The sequence below is a fragment of the Bos mutus genome, chromosome 19 (genome assembly GCF_027580195.1).
Source record: "Bos mutus isolate GX-2022 chromosome 19, NWIPB_WYAK_1.1, whole genome shotgun sequence".
In the NCBI taxonomy this organism is placed as follows: domain Eukaryota; kingdom Metazoa; phylum Chordata; class Mammalia; order Artiodactyla; family Bovidae; genus Bos; species Bos mutus.
This window is the reverse complement of record NC_091635.1, coordinates 12568234-12590679: the sequence shown is the minus strand read 5'-3', so window position 1 is coordinate 12590679 and position 22446 is coordinate 12568234. Positions and strand designations below refer to the sequence as shown.

At 47.9% G+C, this 22446-nt stretch overlaps 1 non-coding gene across 1 annotated transcript; it reads left to right on the top strand.

Annotated features, from left to right (window-relative positions):
- The first annotated feature begins 11128 nt into the window (after positions 1 to 11128).
- Positions 11129 to 11201, top strand: TRNAG-CCC (transfer RNA glycine (anticodon CCC)). The gene has a single exon. It is a non-coding gene; the product is annotated as a tRNA-Gly (tRNA).
- The last annotated feature ends 11245 nt before the right edge of the window (positions 11202 to 22446 follow it).

Here is a 22446-nt window from a genome sequence, read left to right as displayed (position 1 = left end):
ACACCCTCAGGTTACTTATGGTCTCATACAGATTTGCATGCACACTCAGTCACTCAGTCTTGTCGGACTCTGCGACCCCATGGACTGTAGACCGCCAGGCTCTTCTGTCCATAGGATCCCTCCAGCCAAGAACACTGTCATTTCCTTCTTCAAGGGATCTTCCAACTCCAGGGACCAAGCCCAAGTCTCCTGCGTATCCTTGAGTTTGCAGGTGCATTCTTTACCACTGAGCCACCTGTGAAACTCCCTCCAAGGAGATTACAGATAGTTAAACATGCCATTTCCAGCTCCTCCATCTTTTAAAAAATTCACCTAACTTCCCAGTCCCTCAATTTATTCATCCATAAAACTTCAAAACTAATAGCATTCATAATCAAAAACAATAAAGTTACAAAAATTGCATCATGGAATTGTGAGAATTAAGTTAGTATATGTTACAGTAGACAACCAGTTGCCTACTCAATATCCATAATCCTCCCCCCCCTTTTTTTTTTTACTAAGAGAACCCTAATTTTTTTGGAATGGCAATGTATCCTGCCAAAATATTCAGCCTCCCTTGCAGCTATGGTGGCAGTTGATTCAGTTCTGGCCCGTGACAAATAGATAGAAGTCTTGGCAAGGGCAAGACCCAATAAAAGGACAACATTTCACGGGATATACTTTTCATTCATCTTCTTGTCAGAAACACACATGTGGAACATCCAACCACTACCTTGAGACCATGAAGATGAAACCACACACTTGGGATGGTGGAACAGAAAACTGGAAGGAACTTGACTTTCAAATGATTTCTTTGGACACCTGCGTCAACTCTATTCTATATACTTACTTCCAGACTCACCGTGGGAGGAATAGTTCTCGCTTAAGGCACTTGCTTGCTTAAGCCACTCTTTGAGGGGGGTGGTGTCTGTTCTACACAGGTGAATAAATTCCTAACTGAAAACAACATGCCTGGCATATGGTAAGCATTCGGTAAATGCCATTAGTCTTATTAATGTTATGACCACACTGTGTGACGGTGGCGTGGTGCTGTCAGACCACTTGTCAGCTTTCCCTGGGGGTCCAGGGGTGAAGGCTTCATGATCCCTGGGTGTGGGTTTAATCCCAGGTGGGGGAGCTAAAGATCCCCCACACCACACATGCACACAGCCAAAAAAAAAAAATAATAATCTGGGTCACTCAGAGAACACAGGGAGCTGTCAGACCACTTAGGAGGGCCTCTAATCCAGACTGGATGTTAAAATTCTTGGAGAAAGAGACATCCCAGCCAGAACTGAAAACTTTGGTAAGAGTGCTGTCAACTGTAAGTCTGAAAGGTCTTTTCAAGTAGACCCCTCTTCTCATCCCCACTGTCCTTGCGTTCAAGAAGCCTCTACTTAGGGCATCCCAACAGGCTTTCAACAGGATCCCTGCTTTCAGTCTTGCCCAGACCACCTTCCACAGCAGTTTCCAGAGAAATCTTTCTAAATGGGTTTGGTTATATCACACCCCAGATGAAAACCTCTTGAGAGCAACCCCTCACCTACACAGAGCTTCTCAAAGTCTCAATCAAAGGGCGCTGAAACAGGCTGTAACCTCCCTGGAGGCTTTGGCAAGCTGAAAAGCTAGAAAATTTATTTGAACTTTTCTAATTCAATCCTTAAAAAAATCATGTAGTTTTTGCATTCTCATTTTGTAATATATTCTTGTTGGCTTTAATATGAAAATGTTGCCATGCCCTCCTCCAGGGGATCTTCCCAACCCAGAGATCAAACCTGTGTCTCCTGAATTGGCAGGCAGATTTTCTACCACTGAGCCACCTTGGAAGCCCCCTTCCTTCCTGACTGCCTGGCAAATCCCAATGTGTACAGCTGTGTTAAAGCACCTACCATGCCATAGTTGGGACAGTGATTACAGAGTCTCCAATCTCTAATAAACTTGTGAATCTGTCAAGCATGAGGGCTGAATTTCATTCATCCTTGAAAGTTTTCCATTGACTATGTAATACATATTCCCAAACCTAGAGGCTCACAAAAATCATTTTATTTTACTCACAATTTTGTGGGTCAAAAATTCCAGAAGGGCTCAGCTGGGAAGTTTTTGCTTGGAGAGTCTCAGGCAGTTTGCAGTCAGGTAACAGCTGGAGCCACAGTCCTGTGAAGGCGTGACTAAACCGGAAAGTCCAAGATGGTCCCCTCCCATGATGGGCGGTTCATACCGGCTGTGGTCTGGGGGCTCAGGTGGTGCTGTTGACTGGAGGGTCTGTATGTCACTCTCCAAGGTGGCTGGCTTCCCCAGGGAGAGTATCCTAAGAGACCAGGAGGAAGATGCATGCTGCTATGCTTAGTTGTGCAGTCATATCCAACTCTTTGAGACCCCAAGGACTGTAGCCTGCCAGGTTCCTCTGTCCATGGGGATTCTCCAGGCAAGAATACTGGGGTGGGTTTCCATGCCCTCCTCCAGGGGATCTTGCCAACCCAGGGAGCAAACCTGGTCTCCCGCATTGCAGGCAGATTCTTTACCATCTGAGCCACCAGGGAAGCCCACATATGGCCTCACAAATCATGCAACATCATGGCCAACCACATCCTAGTTGTTACAAGTGAGTCATATGCCAGTAAATATTCAAGGAGTAGGGAATTAGGCTACAGCTCTTGATGAGGCCTCATTACAGAAGCCATGGTACAGTCATCTTTGGAAAATACTGTCTGGCATAATAAGCATCTCAACTTTGAGCCCAATTTATGGTGAATGAATGAATGAATGGAATAGGGATCTAAGTGTTCTGAGAACTGCCAACATTCCCAGGGTAAGATTTTGATATGGAAGAGAAGGGAAATCTCTCTCTACTTTCCTGTTCAAAACCTTCTTTTGTCTAGGACACCCTCTGCCTCTCCTTACCTGAGGATGAGCACTGAGGCCAGGAGATGTAGAAAGAGCAACAGAGGGAGGGAGAGAGAGACAGAGTTGGGGGGAGCAGAAAAGAAGGGAAGGAAGGAAGAGTATGTAAGATTTCCAACTCTTGGGAAGGTGAGAAATAAATCCCCCTCCCTTGATATTTCCTGCTCAAACCAGCTTCCATTTTTCCAGCTTTCCTCAAACAAGAAATGGAACAGTTGGGATTCACTTTGAACCCAGATCATGGGCTTCCTTGGTGGCTCAGACAGTAAAGTGTCTGTCTGCAATGTGGGAGACCTGGGTTCGATCCCTGGGTTGGGAAGATCCCCGAAGAAGGAAATGGCAACCCACTCCATTACTCTTGCCTGGAAAATCCCATGGACAGAGGAGCCTGGTAGGCTACAGTCCATAGGGTTGCAAAGAGTCGAACAGGACTGAGTGACTTCACTTCACTTTGAACCTGGATCAGTGATTGAGAAGAACTTGACTATAAGTCAAGCTTGATAGTGCATGTGTCCCCGTAGGAATTGTTTCTGCCCTCCTGGCTCTGGGCCTCAGCTTCTGTCTTCCAGTTAGAACAAAGAGGGCTTTCTGCCAGCTTATCTCCTAGAAACCCTCCTGCTTAAGCCCTGTGATTCCATACCAGCCACCCCCAACCGTCCTAGCAGGGCATCAACCTCCCAGGGAGAGGCAGCCTGTCATTCAGAGAACTCTCCTTCTCCAAAATCTAATATCCCCTCATCTCCCATTACGAGTTCAGTTATGGGAGCCTTCATAGCAGCATAGCAGGTGTCATTAAATAGACATTAAGACCCAACAGGGCATGTTTTACAGGACCATTACCATATGCCTGATGTTTGCTGTGACAAATGGAGATCCAGCCAACCACGCCATGTGATAATGGGCGGGAAACACCCCCTGGGGTGAGGTAATGTGACTAGGAGATGAGGCACTATTGTTTAATGCCATACATCCCCTCGGAAACAGGCTGCTTCCTCATGGCTGCTCTGTCTGAAAGTCAGGCTTCATCTTCATCTTCCTGGGCCCATCAGGCACTCAGGCCAGGAGAGGTGGGGGCCACCATCAGGCCATCGTGGCCAGCCCAGGCATGTTCCAAGGAGGTCTGCCTCCTGATTTAAAAACAGTGGGTTGCCCTGGTGATCAGTGGTTAAGAATCTGCCTGCCAATGCAGGGGACTTGGTTTGATTTCCTGGTCCGGGAAGATCGCACCATGCCACGGGGCAACTAAGTTCATGCACCGCAACCACTGGAGCCGCGCCTGAAGCCTGTGCTCTGAAACAAGAGAAGTCAACACAATGAAAAGCCTGTTTACTGCAACCAGAGAGCAGTCCCTGCTCGCTGCAACTAGAGAAAGCCTGCACCCAGCAAGGAAGACTCAGTGCAGCCAAAAAGACACAAAATAGAACAAAACGCTACACTTAAAAAAAAAAGTAAAGACAAAGGACTATGCTGTCTCTCTTTCCTCTAAGCCGATTGGTCCTTGGAAACCAGAGGCTCAAAGGTAAAATTGAGATGAGCTCATTTATCATATGTTCATCTGAGTAGGAAGTCAAACTTGTCCAGGCATGGAGAACTCACCTTTATTTAAACATCACTTCATTACAGGTCACTAGGCATTGCTGACATGCTCTCTTAGCTGGAGCCTCTGTGACCCAGAGGCAGCTCAGTGTGGGGAGTGAGCCTGAGCTTTAGGTTCTGACTTCCTTGGGCATGAACCCAGCTCTGCTGTTTGGTCGCTCACAGATTCCCCTTACTCATCTCCTGGGCAGAAAGGCAATGAGAATAACTCAGGAAGACTCATCTGAAGTATTCAGCAAGCTTAGTTTTCCTAACCCTCCATTTCTTTTCACTCTGGGTCTCCCACCCTCAGTCTTTCAGAGAATTCAGAGGCTGGGATCCTGGAGTCTAAGACCTGCTTGTGTCTGTTGCTTCCTGGGGACTGGGGATACCCAAAGCCTGACACTCTCAGTCGACGACTCTGAGAACCTCATTCCCCCCACTGTGCAGACTCTCAACGGTCTATCTCCTCTGGACCACACCTCAGTGACACAGCTTTGCTGGGGACAGTCCTCAAACCTACTAGGCCACTGGCTGATCAGACCTCTCACTGCCCCACTAACATGTCCACCTCCCAGCCACAGCCTGGCAATGTTCTCGGAGATGACCTCCCTGACCCCAAAGCCCTTGACACTTTGATAGGTATTGTTTGATATCCCCATGCCCACAGTGTGTCTAGCCCCTTCCTTGGCACTTCCTTGGCCCCCTGCCCTCCTGCCTGCTCTACTATCTTCTCCCCTCATTTATCCTTACTCTACTCCCACCCCTACGCTAGCCCTCACCCTGGCGGCCTCCTCCCAGCGGCCATCACACTCAGATTCCCTCCATCCCAAAGGGAGCCTTTATGACCCACCTGCCATACCATCCTGCAGAATCTCTACCCTCACTGCCAACACCTCCTCTCACAGCATTTCCTCAACTCCTTGAAACCTTAGTTCCAACCCTACCACTGCACTAAGATGACTGTCTCCATCTTGTGTCCCAACATCTCCTAGCAAGTCTAAGTATCTTTTTTCCACCCTCATGCCTCTATTGCTTTTGGATTCTGGGTCACTGATGACTGGTCCCCTTCCTGGGTCTCTTCATGAGTTGCCTGTTTTCTCTACCAGCTTCCTTTTCTCCCCAGGCACCCTAAGCCTAATCACTCACCAAACTGCTATTTCAGAGCTTTTTGCTCCTTTCTCTAAACTCTTTCTCTTCTCCGTTGCCTCCATTCCACGGCCTCACCATCATTCTAGGCTGCTGACTTCTCCACTCTCATGCCATCCTTGACTTCATTTTCTAAGTCCAGTCTCACATTCCAGCGGTCTAGGGGACCAGGTGTCCCCCAGGATGTCTCTCTGGATGTCCCACACTGAGGTCATCTCATTTCTTCTCCAAATCTTTTCCTTCTCCTGGACCTCATGGGACAGATGATGCCTCCTGTCCCATCAAGAGGGAGATGCCAAGATGGCTGCTTTTCTTCCCCATCTCATTCTTCCCCCTTATTCTTCCACTGAGACCCCTATTATAAAGGTCTCTGTCCACGGGGCCCCATCCTGAGCGTCTCCATGTGGTGATGATGGTACAGGGGAACAGTTCCTTCCAGGAGGATGGACTCAGGTGCTCTGAGTTGCCTTCAGGCAGGTGAGGTGACTCTGAACTCAGGGGAGTTCGTGTGCCTCCTCTGGGGTCCTGGAACCACTCACAGGATTGGGAGGAGCTGGCATGGGGCAGACGTGAGTAGGTAGAAGGCCGGGCCAAGGCAAAGATGAAAAAACCACTGTTCTAACCTCAGACACTCAGCCTGATACAACAGACCACAAACAGAATGAAATAACCAGGGCCCAAAGCAATGAATACATCAGAAGGAATTCTGCCACTTCCACAGGACAGAGCATAGCTGTACCATTCCTGCAATTTCTTCCACAGATACTCACCAAGTACTGAGCACACATCAAGTCCCCGGCCTCCTAGAGTCATCTAAGATTCACTATCTCCAGGGCTTGGTGCTTTAACATTTATATTCCCTTTTGATGATGTAAGCATCAGATCTGTAGCGGGTTGAATAGTGACCCTAAAAAGATGTGTCTGTGTCCTGACCTCCAGAACCTGTGACTGTGCTCAGCTGTTTCAGTCATGTCTGACTGTTTGCGACCCCCTGGACTGTAGCCCGCCAGACTCCTCTGTCCATGGGATTCTCTAGGCAAGAATACTGGAGTGCCCTCCTCAAGGGAATCAAACCCTAGACTCCTGCATTGCAGGTGGATTCTTTACTGCTGAGCCATCGAATTCTTTACTGCTGAGCCATCAGGGAAGCCCCGAATGTAACCTTACTGGAGGGGAAAACGGGTCTTGGCAGATGTAATTAAATTAAGGATCTCAACATGAGATCATCCTGGATTATCCCTAAATCCAGTGCTAAGTGTTCTTATAAGAGACAGAAGAGGAGACACACATACACAGAGAGTGAGTTCATGGAAAACAACAGCAGACATTGGAGTGATGCAGCCACAAGCCAAGGAACACCTAGAGACACCTGAAGCTGAAAGAGACAAATAGGTATGCTAAAATAACCATTTCCAGGGCTTCCCTGTTGGCTCAGTGGAAAAGAACTTGCCTGCTAATGCAGGAGGCATGGGTTTGACCCCTGATGCTGGAAGATCCTACATGCCCTGAAGAAACGAAGCCCGTGTGCCACAACTACTGAGCCGGTGTTCTAGAGCCCCGGAGCTGAAACTGTTGAGCCCATGTGCTGAAGCCCGTATGCCCAGAGTCTGCAGCTAAAGAAGCCACTGCAATGAGAAGCCTGTGCCCTGCAACTAGGGAGCAGCTCCTGCTCACTGCAAGTAGAGAAAAGCCCAGGCAGCAGCAAAGACCCAGCACAGCCACAAATAAAAATTTAAACAACTTTCCTCTCAGAGTTGCTTTGAAAGTGAAAGGAGTGGGCGAGTGGACCTATGAAAAGTACTCAGAGCCCTGCCTAGAACACAGGGAGCACCAGGAAACTCCTGTTAAAACTGTCTGCAGACCATTTGGTTGCCCCTGTTTCCCTAATCACAGACTCTGTCTCCATTCCTGCCCCAGGCCAGGGCTCCCCAAGCGTAGGACTACTGACATTGGGGAATCCATGAATGTTGTGAGGGCTGTCCTTTGCACTGCAGGGTTTGAGCAGCTTCCTTGGCCTTGTCCCAGCAGAGTGCCATAGCATGCCCTTGCCCCAAGTCGTAAAAACAAAAATTGTCTCCTTCTTGCCAGGTCTGGGAGGCAAAATCACCTTTGGCTGAAAACAACTGCCTTTCCAACTTGTATCTCTTGAGGAGTGCCCAATGCCTGCAGCTGGGTTTTGGATACAGGTCTGGTCTTGAGGCCTGAGATTGCTGCGGGGCTGTCAGGCAGGTGACCCTCAGCGAAGGGCTCTGAGACTCCCAGGCCCCAGAGAAAGAGAGGCAGTACATTAAGCAAATGGACCTTTGGTGATGGCGAGCCCACCCTGGAACTCTGGCTCTATCACTGAACTCTTCTGAGCTTTTATTTCCACACCTATAAAATGGGGATAATAATAATATCAGCCTCACATAGTGATTATAGGCATGGAATGAAATACTTGATATAAAAAGATTAGTAGAATGCTGGGCACAGAGTCAGCATTTGGTCAATTTCAGTTATTACTATTTGTACTATTATTATTATTATCCCAGTCTGGGAGCTGACCCACAAAGGGATACGAGAAGAAAACATCTATGCCTAATGTCTGCAAAGGCCCCTGATCAGATCAGAGCATCTGGGGGCCTTTGTCAAATAAAACATACGCGCTCAGGATGAAGGGGGAAGCCGGTGTGTAATGTAATTTAAAGCAACGTCTTTCCAGGGCAGAAGAAAACTGTGAGAGATTTACATTGATGTGACAAAGGCTCCCAAAAGCAGCAGTTCTCCCACGGCCTGAAATGATGATATTTGCTGCTGGCAGACGTAGCTGAATTGGAAAAAGAGAGACTGCACCCGCCGATTGTCACTTCATTTTAGTCTCCCGTGGCTGTCGTCCAAAGGCTGAAGTGGGAGCCCCTCCATGGGGGTGGTTCCCAGGATCTTTCCCTTTATAAATTGTGATTTACAAGAAATATATATATTTGGTCATTTCGATGACCGAAGTGCATTTCTCATATGTATTCAGTCTTCATCCACATTTCCTGGCTCAGAGCCCCAGAACTCTGCTTGGAGTTTCCTAAGTGAGGCGAGTGATCAAGGTTTCTTTTGTTATGTTAATGGAGTGGCTTTTGGAACTCACCTAAGGATGCAGGCTGGTTGCCAAGGCAACCAACCATCTATTTAGAGTCTCACCTGCTGACCTCCCAGGAGTGGAGAGAGGGTGGAGGTTGAATAAATCACCAATGGCCAATGATTTAATCAATTGTGCCTCTGTAAAAACCCAAAAGGAAAAATTCTGGAGCTTCTAGGTTGATGGACATTGCGGCGTCCTGGGGAGAGCGATGCCCAGAGAGGGCATGGAAGCTCCACTCCACATCCTTTCCCACACATTGCCCAGTCCTCTCTTCTGTCTGGTGTTCCTGAGTTATAGCCTTTTATCATAAGCCGGTGCTCTAGTAAGTAAAATGTTTCTTCGAGTTCTGTGAGCCGCTCTAGCAAATCAATCAAACCCGAGGTTAGTAGGTCATGGGAATCTTGGATTTATAGCCAGTTAGTCAGAAGCAGATAACAGTCTGGACTTGTGTGTCTGAAGCTGGCGGAGGGGTGAGGATGGGGACTGGCAGTCCTGTAGAAATAAGCTCTTAACATGCTGAGCCCTTAACCTATGGGATGTGATTCAACCTCCATTTCCATAGTGTGTGAATTGAGTTGAATTCTCAGACACCAGTAGGGTCTTGTTGGTGTGGAGGAGCCACCTGCCACATTGGAAATTGGATCTCAGAAAACCAAAAGACCTCCTCTTCTATATAAAAGCCTAACGAAGATGTAGAGAAAAGGGTTGGGCCTTGGACTCAAGAGGTCTGAGTTTGAGCTCATCTCAGGCTAATCCCTCAACTCTGCCCCCAAAGTGCCTTCACCCCAGACTGAATACCAACCCCTCTCCCACGCTGAGCCTGGATGTGATCCAATGGTCTCCCAACCTAATCCAGCCCATAAATGTACATTTCTTGATTTAAATAAGAAACCTGGCAGAGAAAGTGAATGGTGTGGACCAGGCCCCTGCAGTTCAGGAGTTCAGCTTCCAATGTCGTGTGCTAGTGGGTCAGCTTATCAAGAGCATCGGGATCACAATAGAAAGACCACCTCCTTGGGTCTGAGTTCAAGCTTCGTCACCAGCTAGGTAAAGTTCTAGGAGGCAATTTTCCGGTCTCCATTTCCTTTTATCATCACAAAGGAATATTGAAGGGGCTCTGCACCCTAGTGCCTTGGTGTCTTTTGGAAATTGTGGAACAGAGGGCTTTGCACTTTCTTTGTCCCAGATTCAGGAATTCTCCAAAACAATCTTCACACTCCTCCCCAGCCAGAAAGGGCTTCCCAGGTGGCGCTAGCGATAAAGAACCTGTCTGCCAATGCAGAGATGTAAGAGACGCAGGTTTGATCCCTGGGTCTGGAAGATCCCCTAGGGAAGGAAATTACAACCCACTCCAGCATTCTTGCCTGGAGAATCCCATGGACAGAGGAACCAGGTGGGCTACAGTCCATGGGATCGCAAAGAGTTGGACATGACTGAAGCAACTGAGCACTGTCTGGAAAGACTGGTCAGTCCAGGGCAAGCAGGCACCCTGGGCCTTCCACCAACCCTGGACCTGCTGACAATATGTTTAAACAAGGCTCCTACAAGCCCTGGCCTTGCTGCCAGCAGCCGACCTAGTTTCATTTCGACTTCCTTAGAAGAAAGCCTTATCCCAGCTCGCCCTGTGTAGTCTGACAAATGTGTCTCTTTATTAGGGTGAAGCCGGCCCTTGGAGGCAGAGGAGCAGGTCACGTGCTGGCAAGGTTGCCATGGAAATTATTCACTTTTATTGAATTATTCATTTGTACAGTCCACCTCGAACGTCCACCTGGGATCACAGATGTGACAGACAGACACTTGGACAGAGATGTAGGTCCCCTCGAGCCCCTCCAGGTATCGCACTGACCGAGATCCGCCTAATGACAGGACAAAGCAGAGAACTGGGGTCTGAGACCCTGGCTCCCCTCCCTCCACTCAGTTCTAGGGGACAGCCATCCCCCAGTGACTTCCTGTGCAGATTCTCCCTCCAGACTGCCAGGATTTGGGTTCCTTTTCTCTTGCTTTCCCAGTTTTTGCAACTTAAAAAAATGGGAATAAAAATATGCCTACCTCCCAGGGTTGTTAGTACATTCTAGACTTAAAATATATATAAAACACTAAGTATAACTTTAGCTTTTATTATTTTCTTGCAAATGGCATGATTTGGGCCTCAGTTTTCCCATCTGTAAAATGAAGACAGATTGAATAATGTCTAAGGAGGCTTCCCTCTCTGATATTCCCTGCAATTGACAATGGAACCAAACAGTGATTTCTTGCCTGAATTGATAAGATTCTCAGGGACAGAAAATCCATTTCCCTCAGTAGACTTTGTCCTCTTCTCAGCAGTAGCCACAGGTCAGAGTTGTGAAGTGAGAGTGTGCTGAAGACCCAGAAGAGCCCAGTTCCAATGTCAAAGGCAGGGGGAGGGGGACTTCCCTGGTGGTCCAGTGGCTAAGACTCTGCACTCCCAATGCAGAGGGCCTGGGTTCAATCCCTGGTCAAGAAACTAGATCCCATGTGCTGCAACTAAGACCTGGTGCAGCCAAATAAATAAAGCTTTTTTAAAAAAGAGGCAGGGAAATGACTGTTCTGCGTTCCTTTGACTCTTCTGGGGTAAGAAGTGTTGTCTCTGAGAGGCTGTTGTACCATCACCAGCTTAATGAACCAGGTCATTTTTACTAACATCAACCACCACCTTCTGCAACCTGCAGAGATCATCTGGGTTCCCCAGTAATGCCTTCAAATAACTGATTCTTAGTAAAATGGAAAAAAATCAACAACAGGATATGTTTTTTGGTATTTTAACCTGAGACCATTTTTTTTTTAAGTAGCCACCGCAATGGATGTGTAAAGATGTAAATTGAGGGATGTTATCACAGAAGTATTGGAAATCACCTAAATGCCGATCAATAAGGGGGTGGCTACACATGCTGCTAGTTTCTCTCCAATAATTTACCCTCTGGACATTCCAAAGAATGAGTTATATACTTATTGACAAGCCGTGATGCATAAGACACAGGACTGAGTTTGAAAAGACGCAAAACAGCAAGTGCAAAAATAATCCCATTTAAAGAAAAACCTATAAACATAAATATATATCCCAGATGTCTAGGGCCAGCCTACAGCTTCACATGTAGAGAAGGTTGGCTAGAACACCCAGCCACAGACTGGAGAAACCCTGATACCAGTATGTCTGTGAATTTGTGAAGGATGTGTGTTCATATGGTCACACAGGGATTCTCCATCACTCCCTCCCCACTCCTACCTCATTCTTCTGCTAAATTAGCTCAAGGCTAGGATTGTCTTATTGTCCCATGTCCCAGTTTTGGTTCCAAAGCATGAGAAATCAGATGTGGATTCAACCCCCTCCTGAATGTCCCCCCTCCCCTCCAATCAATCTCATGAGAACCGCGTATGTAGCTAAGACTCATAGAAGCTCCTCGAAGGCTTTTCATAGCAACAAAGCCAGCAACTGAAATTCAGTTATAAGGTGTCCCTATTTTTCAAAAGCACCTTGGCTACTCCCAGAATCAGGGCTCACTCCAGCCTCCTGCTGGGTTGGGCTTTGCTCCTTTATTTTTCTATTTTCAGCTCCATCACTCTCTCTAGCTCTTGATGGGTCCTGGGAGTGCCAAGCTCTCCTCACTTTAGGAAGCAGAGCAGTTCGGTCTTTACTGCCCCCACCCTCAAATTCATATCTAGGCCACCCTTGCACATATCCAGACCCATTAAGAGGCAGCTCAGAATAAGCCTTTCACTAAACAAAACCCACTGCCCTTAGAAAGCAGTTGGGGCTGTAGATAGCAAAGTTTCACACAAACACACGAATAAAGAAGGGTTAGCCTGGAACCATATCCACCCAAATGTTAACTGTGGTCATTTAGGGGTAACTTTTACTGGCCTGTTTTTCTATACATATTTTTTATATTATTTTAACTTCCTAAAATGAGCATATATGAGTTTCATAGTCTGAGCAGGGAACAGGAAATGCAATTTTCCTTCAGGGGTAAACCATTTCCTCTGTGACACAGAAGGTCTGTCCAGCCCCCCACACATTCATTTAGCATCCCACCTCCCAAATCCCTGGGCTAATTATCCAGCCACTACTTAGACCTCTTCCCTGACTCCTGATCAGGCTCCTCTCAGCCCCCTCTGACCTGTCTCGGCCTGTGGCCTTATGGCCAAAGCCAATCCCAGACCTGCCAGGAGGCGAAGAGTTCTGTCAATACTGACTCCCACCCCAGAAGCTTTCTAGGAACCCCCAGCACGGAAGCATTCCAAGAACAACCAAGGGCCCCAGTGCACCAGCGAGAGCACCGCAGAAGCTCTTGAACTGAGCTGCGTACAGAACAACTGAATTTCCTAGGAGCAGGGCTCATTGTGGGACATCTCGGGAGCAGAGCCCCAACCCCTGGCAAAGCAGTAAGGATCTGGAGGGATGCCCCAGCAGGAAAGGGAGAGGGGCATTCCGGAGATCTGGAGACCATACTGGGTCTGTGATACGATGGTACATGTGGAATTCCTGCTGTTACTAGGGTCTTATGGAGCAGGGGTCCCCAATCCCCAGATCACAGACTGGTCTGTGGATGGTTATAAACCAGGTCACACAGCAGGAAGTGAGTGACTGGCAAGCAAAAGAAGCTTCATCTGTATTTACAGCCTCTCTCCATCTCTTGCATCACCTGTCATATCAGCCGTGACATTAGATTCTCCTAAGAGCTTGAACCCTACTGTGAATTGTGCATGTGAGGGATCTAGGTTACACGCTCCTTAGGAGACTCTAATGCCTGCTGATCTGATTCTGCATTATGGTGAGTTGTATAATTATTTCATATACATCACAATGTAATAATAATAGAAATAAAGTGGACAATAAATGCAGTGTGCTTTGTTGTTCAGTCCCCCGGTCGAGCTTGACTCTTTGTGACCCTACGGACTGCAGCATGCCAGGCTTCCTTGTCCTTCACCATCTCCCGGAGTTTGCTCAAACTCATGTCCATTGAGTCGGTGATGCCATCTAGCTGTCTCATCCTCTGTTGCCCCTACTCCTCCTCCTCAAACCATCCCCTCCCCAGGTCCATAGAAAAGTTGTCTTCCACAAAACCAGTCCCTGATGCCAAAAAGGTCAGGAACCGCTGTATAGATGAAATGTCACAACTGCTCTCTAGCTGAAGCCACAGGAAGTTGGGAAAGTTGCCAAGATACTCATAAAAGAAAAAGTCAACCGGCGGTCAAGAAGGCAAGACGTAGCTCTAATGATTAGGTGTGAAGTTTGAGATCTACAGGAGATTTCAGACTCCTCTTGGCCCCATCCCTAACCTGGCCGAAGATCCATCAGAGACTAGGTGAGTCACATAAGAAAAACAGGACTTCAAATCCATCGCCCATGGTGCCCAGCCCCCATGGAGCCATCAGCAGTGGGCACTTGATACCCTTTTGTTGAACCAAGCTCTTATAGAATGACCCTGCCCTCTTTTTAAAATCACTGTTTATCCAGACCCTTCTAGGGATCAGGCACTATGCTCTGTGCTTTATCCATGTCATAGCCCAGTAAAACACCACACAGGGCAAGTGTTTGCCTTTTTTTTTTTTTTTAATAGCGGAGGAAACTGCATCCCACAGAGATTATTAACATAAGTAACCAGCCAAAGGTCCCATAGCCCATTAGTCAACTATTGTGGCAATCATGCTATGAAACAAATAACCCAAAAACTCAATCAACAAGCATTTTCTTCTGTGACAGCTGCGGCTCTGCTGGGCTTGGCTCCAGGTTGTGGGTTGGTCTGTTTTCAGAATCTCCTCATTCTCCCAGGATCTGTGGTCACCCACATTACACACCCCTCATGGCAACGGTAGCAAAGCAACATGCCGAGACAAGACATGCAAAGACACAACAATCTGTTGAGAAAACAAAGCATCCTGGCCAAGCCCCACATCATGGGAAAAGGAAATCTGTTCCACCTCTTCTACTGGGAGCTTGCTCAAGGTTTTATTGCAAAGGGCATGGATGCATAGTTTTAGTGGCAGGAATAGAGGAATTGAAACAATGATAGAATGATGCAGACATAGAGAGCAGTCTTGTGGATATAGCAGGGGGAGAAGAGGGTGGGATGAACTGTTAATTGCTCAGTTGTGTCAGACTCTTTGTGAAACCATACTGTAGCTCACCAGGCTCCTCTGTCCATTGGATTTTCCAGGCAAGAATACTGGAGTGGGTAGCTAGTTCCTTCTCCAGCAGATCTTTCCGACCCAGGAATCGAACCTGGGTCTCCTGCATTGCAGGCAGATTCTCTACTGTCTGAGCCACAAATTGAAAGAGTAGCATTGAAACATACACTGCTGCTGCTGCTGCTGCTGCTGCTGCTGCTGCTAAGTCGCTTCAGTCGTGTCCGACTCTGTGCAACCCCCATAGACGGCAGCCCACTAGGCTCCTCTGTCCCTGGGATTCTCCACGCAAGAACACTGGAAGGGGTTGCCATTTCCTTCTCCAATGCATGAAAGTGAAAAGTGAAAGTAAAGTCGTTCAGTCGTGCCTGACTCTTACCGACCCCATGGACTGCAGCCGACCAGGCTCCTCTGTCCATGGGATTTTCCAGGCAAGAGTACTGGAGTGGGGTGCCATTGCCTTCTCCAGAAACAGGTTGTCACAGAGCTCCCTGTGTCTTACAGCAACTTCCCATTAGCTATCTATTTTATATATGAAAGGGACACAGGGAGCTCTGTGACAACCTAGAGGGATAGGATGGGGTGGGGAATGGGTGGGAGGTTTAAGAAGGAGGGGACATATATATATACTTAAGGCTGATTCCCTGGTGGCTCAGAAGTTAAAGCATCTGCCTGCAATGCAGGAGACAAGGGTTCAATCCCTGGGTTGGGAAGATCCCCTGGAGAAGGAAATGGCAACCTACTCCAGTATTCTTGCCTGGAGAATCCCATGGACAGAGGAGCCTGGTGGGCTACAGTCCATGGGGTTGCAAAGAGTTGGACACGACTGAGAGACTTCATATACATACATAACACAAGGCTGATTCACGCTGTTGTACGGCAGAAACCAACAAAACATTGTCAAGTAATTATCCCCAATTTAAAAATAAATTTTAAAAAATCTACCTACAGGATTAGTTCAGAGGTTTAGCCAGGATCAAACCCAGATCCTTCTGATGCCAAAACCCATTGCCACCCCTCTTCTGTCCTTGGTCCGCTCCATGGATGTGTGATATGGAGGCTGAAGCGTGAAAGAGTGAGCAGCCCTCAGGAAGAACGTGGGCAGGGTGCCTGGTTCATCTCACTGTGCAATTGGTTGCCATGGGTGAAGAGGGCAGTAGACCGTGGACTTGATCTGGTGGGGAACCAGGGAGTGGGAACCAATGTCTCCCAGCCAGAGTCGGGTTCGGCAGCAGCACTTGCTCCCTGCCCACCATGGAGCCACTGAAACTGATCATCACTCAGCACCAGCCTCTGGGTAGGAGTGTGTCCCCACATCTAAGGCAGTGCTCCTTCTATATTTGGAGGCAACGTCCCTCATGATATTTCATGCAATATTCCAATATCTGGAGCATTACCGGGGGGAACAATATCACCCCGAAACTCCTGAACCAGAATCTGCATATAAGATCCCCAGGTGATTTGTGTGCACGTTACAGCTTGAGAAACACCCATGAGGCAGAGCCCAGAGCTGCTCTTATCTGCTCAGGTCCCTGTACCAGTTTTCACACTCACTGGCTCCTCCAGTGCCTGCATCCCATCAGCCCACACCTGTCTCTGCTGGAGGGCTGCCCTCGGGATGCTCCAGGCCCCTTTGCCTGCGGCCCAGAGAGCCAAAAGGGCCTGGAAATTTACATCCTCCCTGGAGCAGCCCCTTAACCCAGAAGTTCTGCACAGTTCATGGAGCCCTTGATGTCTCAGTAATTTTTTTTCACAGCACTTACTCCAAGGCCAGAAGATCGACCTAACAGTTCTGTGAGATCCAGACAACAAGTATTTATATCCTAACGGTTTAGCAGCTGTTTAAAGATACAATGTAAAATGGATAGCTGGTGAGAAGTTGCTATGTAGCAGAGGGAGCCCAGTCTGGCACTCTGTGATGACCTCGAGGGGTGGGATGGGGGAGGGGAGGGAGGATCCAGAGGAAGGAGGTATGTGTATAATTATGGCTGACTGGTGTATGGCAGAAACCAACACAACACTGTAATAACTAAAAAACAACAAAAAAATTCAATGTATACAAGTTCAAATAAAAAAATAATATTTTTGTTTCACTCATCAATAACCACCATTTCATATTAAAGCGACATTCATGCTTGTTGGGTACTGCACAACTTTTCAATTGTTAGAATTAGATTGGACATGATCCTCGTTTCCTTTCCCACATTAATTTTCCCACGGTACTTGCTTCTTATCAAAGTTGCCACAGATTCACGTAAGAGCCAGTTTCACAAAGATATGACGTCATCCCAAAGAATGTAGGGCAATCTAACACTGAAATCGTGAACTAAATCAAGTGTGGTGTCTAACAGCTATAGCTCTGTTGTCTTCAAAATTAAAATATCCTAAGATACCCTGGGTTCCTTGGCACAGCTCGGGAACCATGGCCTAACCTTTGATGGTGGGTGTTGGGGTATAAATACCCCAGCTCCCTCACCTTGATTTTGAGGTGTGACCTGCAGTCAGCTGCTAGCCTGAGCTGACTCACCCTCTGCAGGACTTGGTCTTCTTCCCTTTCTTTCTCTTTCCTTCCTGATCTCACTTCTGCGTGCCACTCTTTCTTTCCTGGGAGAATTTCCTAAGTACAACTCTTTCACATGAATCTTCACCTTTAGACCTGTAGAACCAGCCTAAGCAAAACGGTGACCATGAAGAAGCAAGTGGGGGCGTTGTTGCTGTTTGGTTGCTAAGTCGTGTTGGACTCTGTGACCCCATGGACTATAGCCCTCCAGGCTCCTCTGTCCATGGGGTTTCCCAGGCAAGAATACTGGAGTGGTTTGCCATTTTCTTCTCCAGGGGACCTGGCAAGAGGGTGGCAATTAGGAAGAGGTGCTGTCGTCAAGGAGACTGAGGGCACCTCACCTTGCTTGGGGAAGTGAGATGGGGAGGTCAAGTCAAAGGAAGCTATGTGTTGAAATTAGCAGCCTTGGTCACTGACCAGATAGGAATGGTGAGAAGGTCTTGACCACTCTGGGTTCACCCTCACATGCTGTTAACAGCCATCTGGAGATTGAAGGTTATGGTGGGTTGGGGGCGATGCCAGAGAGTGTATTTTCCCCCATGTTTAGTTCCAACCCTGAAATCTCAATTCTAAAAAAAAAAAAAAAAAAAAGGAGAAAGTGGAACAGGCAAACTTCTCCACCCACTTTCTAAAAAGGCTCTGTTTAAATGTGCACTTGATGTGCTGTTCCCGGCTTCATTAACCCCTAATAATTATACTAATTACCGCACACTCTCTGTGTAAAGATGTGTTCAGAAGCCCCAGCTCGTGCTTGGCTTCAGATGCAGACAATGTGTTCCTCTGGTGCAGAGTGTTGCTGGTACACCCTGAACTGCTGTCGGCAAACAGAGCTGCACCTGTTGAATGTCATTGCTGGGGGCGGGGAAGAAGGCGACGCTCTTTGTTTGAATGGCTGGCAAGCGATCACAGCAGCAGAGCTCCATGTAACTGAGCCCAGACATCCAAGACCGGATTCCTCAAAGCTTTTGTTCTCTTAGATAGCCAGCAAGGGGGTAGGAGGGTCATCTGCCGATGGCCCATTCAGAGACTGGAGCTGTGCTAGCTACCCTGCCACCTAACAACTCGTTTATTTCCAATGATCTTGAGATGTGGTCACTGTTGGCCCCATTTTACAGGCAAGAAATCGGAGGCTCAGTTATATCTTTTTATTCATTCCACACATATATCCCCAGATGGCATTGACCTCTCTGTATCATCCCTTAGTCACCTTTATAAATTCAGAACCAAACACAGAACACAGCTCCCTTAATTCTAGAAGGAAAATACCAGAGATGGCTCCTCTGCAAAGGGGCCAATAGCCCCAGATGGAAAGGGGAAAGGGGTGCCCTCCTGGTAGAAGGGTGACCCAGAGGAAGACAAAGCATACACAAGCTGTGATTCATGGGCAGGGCCAGGCCAGTGATTGGGCTGGAACTGGATCCACAGATGTGACTAAAGAAGTGTGCTCCTCTACTTAGATGTTAGGGGGCAAACTGAGAGCCGCATGGTGTGAGCTTTCTGATTCTTCCCTATATCTGGGCCAGGCCAATTTAAACAGAGCCTTGCTCCTGCCAGTCAGCTGGGGAGCCCCGGACAGGACAGGGAATCCTAATGAGCTGGTTGAAAGTGCCTGCATCTGGGTTTGGAAGGAATGCCCTGGTCTTGAAGACAGCTGTCTGAACCCCGGAACACCTTCCAGGGTGGGAGTGAGGAAATGTTCCCGGCTGAGTCAACCTTGGGCAAAGGCAGGGTGCTTTTGTCAACTGGAAAAAAGGACAGATTAGAAAAAGCTGCCCTGGGGCTTCCCTGGTGTCTTGGTGGTAAAGTGTTCGCCTGGCAATGCAGGAGACAAGGGTTCAATCCCTGATCCGGTAAGATCCCATATGCTGCGGAGCAACTAAGCCCATGCACAACTACTAAGCCTGCGCTCCAGAGCCCAGGAGTCACATTGAAGTTGATGGATGCACCCTAGAGCCCATGCTTTGCAACAAGAGAAGCCACTGCAATGAGAAGCCTGAGCACCACAATCAGAGAGCAGCCCCCGCTTGCCGCATCTAGAGAAAAGCCCACACAATAACTAAGACCCAGCACAGCCAAAAATAAATAAATAAAATTATTCATTAAAAAAAGAAAAAGCTGCCCCTATGGGCAGACACAGCCTCTTAAGGGCAATATTTGCCAAGGTGCTTGAAGACAAAGAGCGGGCAGCCCTTCCTCCCGTGGACACGCAGCTCAGCTGTTGGGCAGGGTGCCTACCTGACGACAGCTTCCTCTGACCCTCGGCAGGGAACTTCTAAGACACTGACAGTGGGACTGCTGGGGGCAGAGTTGTCTCTGTCCTCAAGGAACTGGCAACCTATGGACTGAGCTGGAAACAAAAAAGTGGCTCCGAGTGTAGCGATGAGAGACAGCATCTCAGAAAAGGAGCTGAGCTAAGTCTTGGCAAATGAGGAAGAGTCTGACAAGACTATGGCAAAAGAGCACTCCTGGCCAATGCAACTGCTCGAGCCAAGGCTCAGAGGTGGGCAAGTGTGTGGCAGGTTGGGCAATTTGGATCAGCGTGTGACAGGGTCTGGGAAGGGTGGGTGGGAAACTCTTTTCAGCTCTTTAGTATGTTGCCCTCTTTCCATATTTTGGAGGGATTTCCTGGTGGCTCAGCCAGTAAAGAATCTGCCTGCAATGCAGGAGACCCAGGGTTCAATTCCTGTGTTGGGAAGATGCCCTGGAGAAGGAAATGGCAACCCTCTCCAGTATTCTTGCCCGAGAAATCCCATGGATAAAGGAGCCTAGTGGGCGACAGTCCATGGGGTCCAAAGAGTTGGACACAACCGAGCAACTAACACACATATTTTGGTTTATCTCCCTCATTAGAATTAAAGCCTCCAGGGATCAGGACCTCCTACCTCCAAAAAAAGCCAATGTACTTCACCCCTCCACTGAGCGCCACCCTTACCCACCAGGAGTTAAGAAACAGGTCTGTGGCATAGGCAGGCATCCAGTCCCATCATTTCATGGCATATAGATGGGGAAACAATGGAAACAGTGAAAGACTTTATTTCATTGGGCTCCAAAATCATTGTGGACGGTGACTGCAGCCGTGAAATTAAAAGACACTTGCTCCTTGAAAGAAAAGCTATGACAAACCTAGACAGTATATTAAAAAGCAGAGACATTACTTTGCCAACAAAGGTCTGTATAGTCAAAGCTATGGTTTTTCCAGTAGTCATATATGGATGTGAAAGTTGGACCATAAAGAAGGCTGAGCGATGAAGAATTGATGCTTTCGAACTGTGGTGCAAGAGAAGACTTTTGAGAGTCCCCGGAGATCAAACCAGTCAATCCTAAAGGAAATCAGCCCTGAATAGTCATTGGAAGGACTGATGGTGGAGCTGAAGTGCCAGTACTTTGGCCACTTGATCGGAAGAGCTGACTCACTGGAAAAGACCCTGAAGCTGGAAAAGATTGAGGGCAGGAGGAGAAGGGGACGACAGAGGATAAGATGGTTAGATGGTATCTCTGACTCAATGAGATGGTTGGATGGCATCACCAACTCAATGGACATGAGTTTGAATAAACTCCAGGAGTTGGTGATGGACAGGGAAGCCTGGCATGCAGCAGTCCACGGGGTCGCAAAGAGTAGGGCATGACTGAGCGACTGAACAACAACAGGCAGGTCCTGAGTCCATTTCAGTTCCAGAGTTCACCTCCATCTCCAGTTCCCCAGGTCCCCTTTCTTCAGGAAGCCATCCAGGACCTAAACTTGAAGCTGCTGAAGAATTGTGGAAAGCCCTCAAGAAACTTCGAGCAAATTCTGTAACTGTACTCCATTCCTCAGCAGACTGCAGACCACTGGGGGTGGGGTGAGGAGTCCAGCTGGCTCCCACTCCTTCCGTGATGCCCTTGATGATGAATTCCACACCAGAATAAATAAATAAATCAGTGGGCGTATTTTCCCTCGAGGCTCGGCAACGGCAAAATTGTAATGAATGTGAATGTTTCTGGGTTATGTGTTGGAAAATTAGCGCGGGCTTGCATTAATTGAAATTCAGTCCTTTATGTATATCAATTCCTTTTTATCCTTCTGGGATTCTCAGCCGGGACAAAGATGCTGAGCAACAGATTAATCCAAGTGTTGTCAGTGACAATGATAAATGGAGGTTCAAAAGCCTGCATTGAGATAAATTACTATGAAAACTCAAGCCTCCCCTCTCAGATATGTCTGCAGAAGCAAGAATTTGTGAAAATACTAAGTTGCCTCTTAGGCTCGCTCCTAGACTTTGGATGGTGGTGCCTCCATCAGTGGAGGCCTTTGCTTTCAGTGTTACTATTCCTTCCAGGTCGATCTGGCTTTTTCCATATCACCTTCCACTGTTACCAGTCTTTTTTTTTTTTTTCCCTTTTGGCCGTACGGCATAAGGGATCTTAGGTCCCTGACCAGGAATCAAACCCGTGCCCGCGGCAATGGAAGCACAGATTCTTAACCACTGGACAACCAGCAAAGTCCCTCGATCTGGCTTCTTAATGCTCCCTGCACTCCCCTGGGTCAGTGGATACCTTTTTCTCACAAGGCCTCAACAACTAAATCTGTCTCAACCACTTGTACACCTATGTCTGTCCTTTGAACATCTGTGCCCCAAACCCAGTTGCCCTGGGCATCTCCCAGGACCTCAGACAGCACAGCTGAGAATGACCATGCTGCTTCCTCCCCGAACCTGCTTCTGAGTCTGTGTTCCCCTGTCATCCACTTGGCACTGCCATCCACTCTGCTACCCAAGTCAGAGAAAACATCCCAGGCTCCTTCCCTTCTTGATCCCCTGTCCAGTCACTCATTCCTCCACCCTGGCCCTCTTTTCTTCATCCCAGCCCACTTTCCTGGATCAGCTCCTTAGCAGCTTACCCTGGGTGTTGTAATTGCCTGGCTGGAGTCCCCTTCCAACAACTTCCCCAACCTCCAAGTTTATGTTCTGCCTATAACACCTCTCTGCCTCCATTGCTGTCTGCTGCAGTCTTTCTGGGGATGCTCCCATGGTCCTCAGGGCAAAGTCTA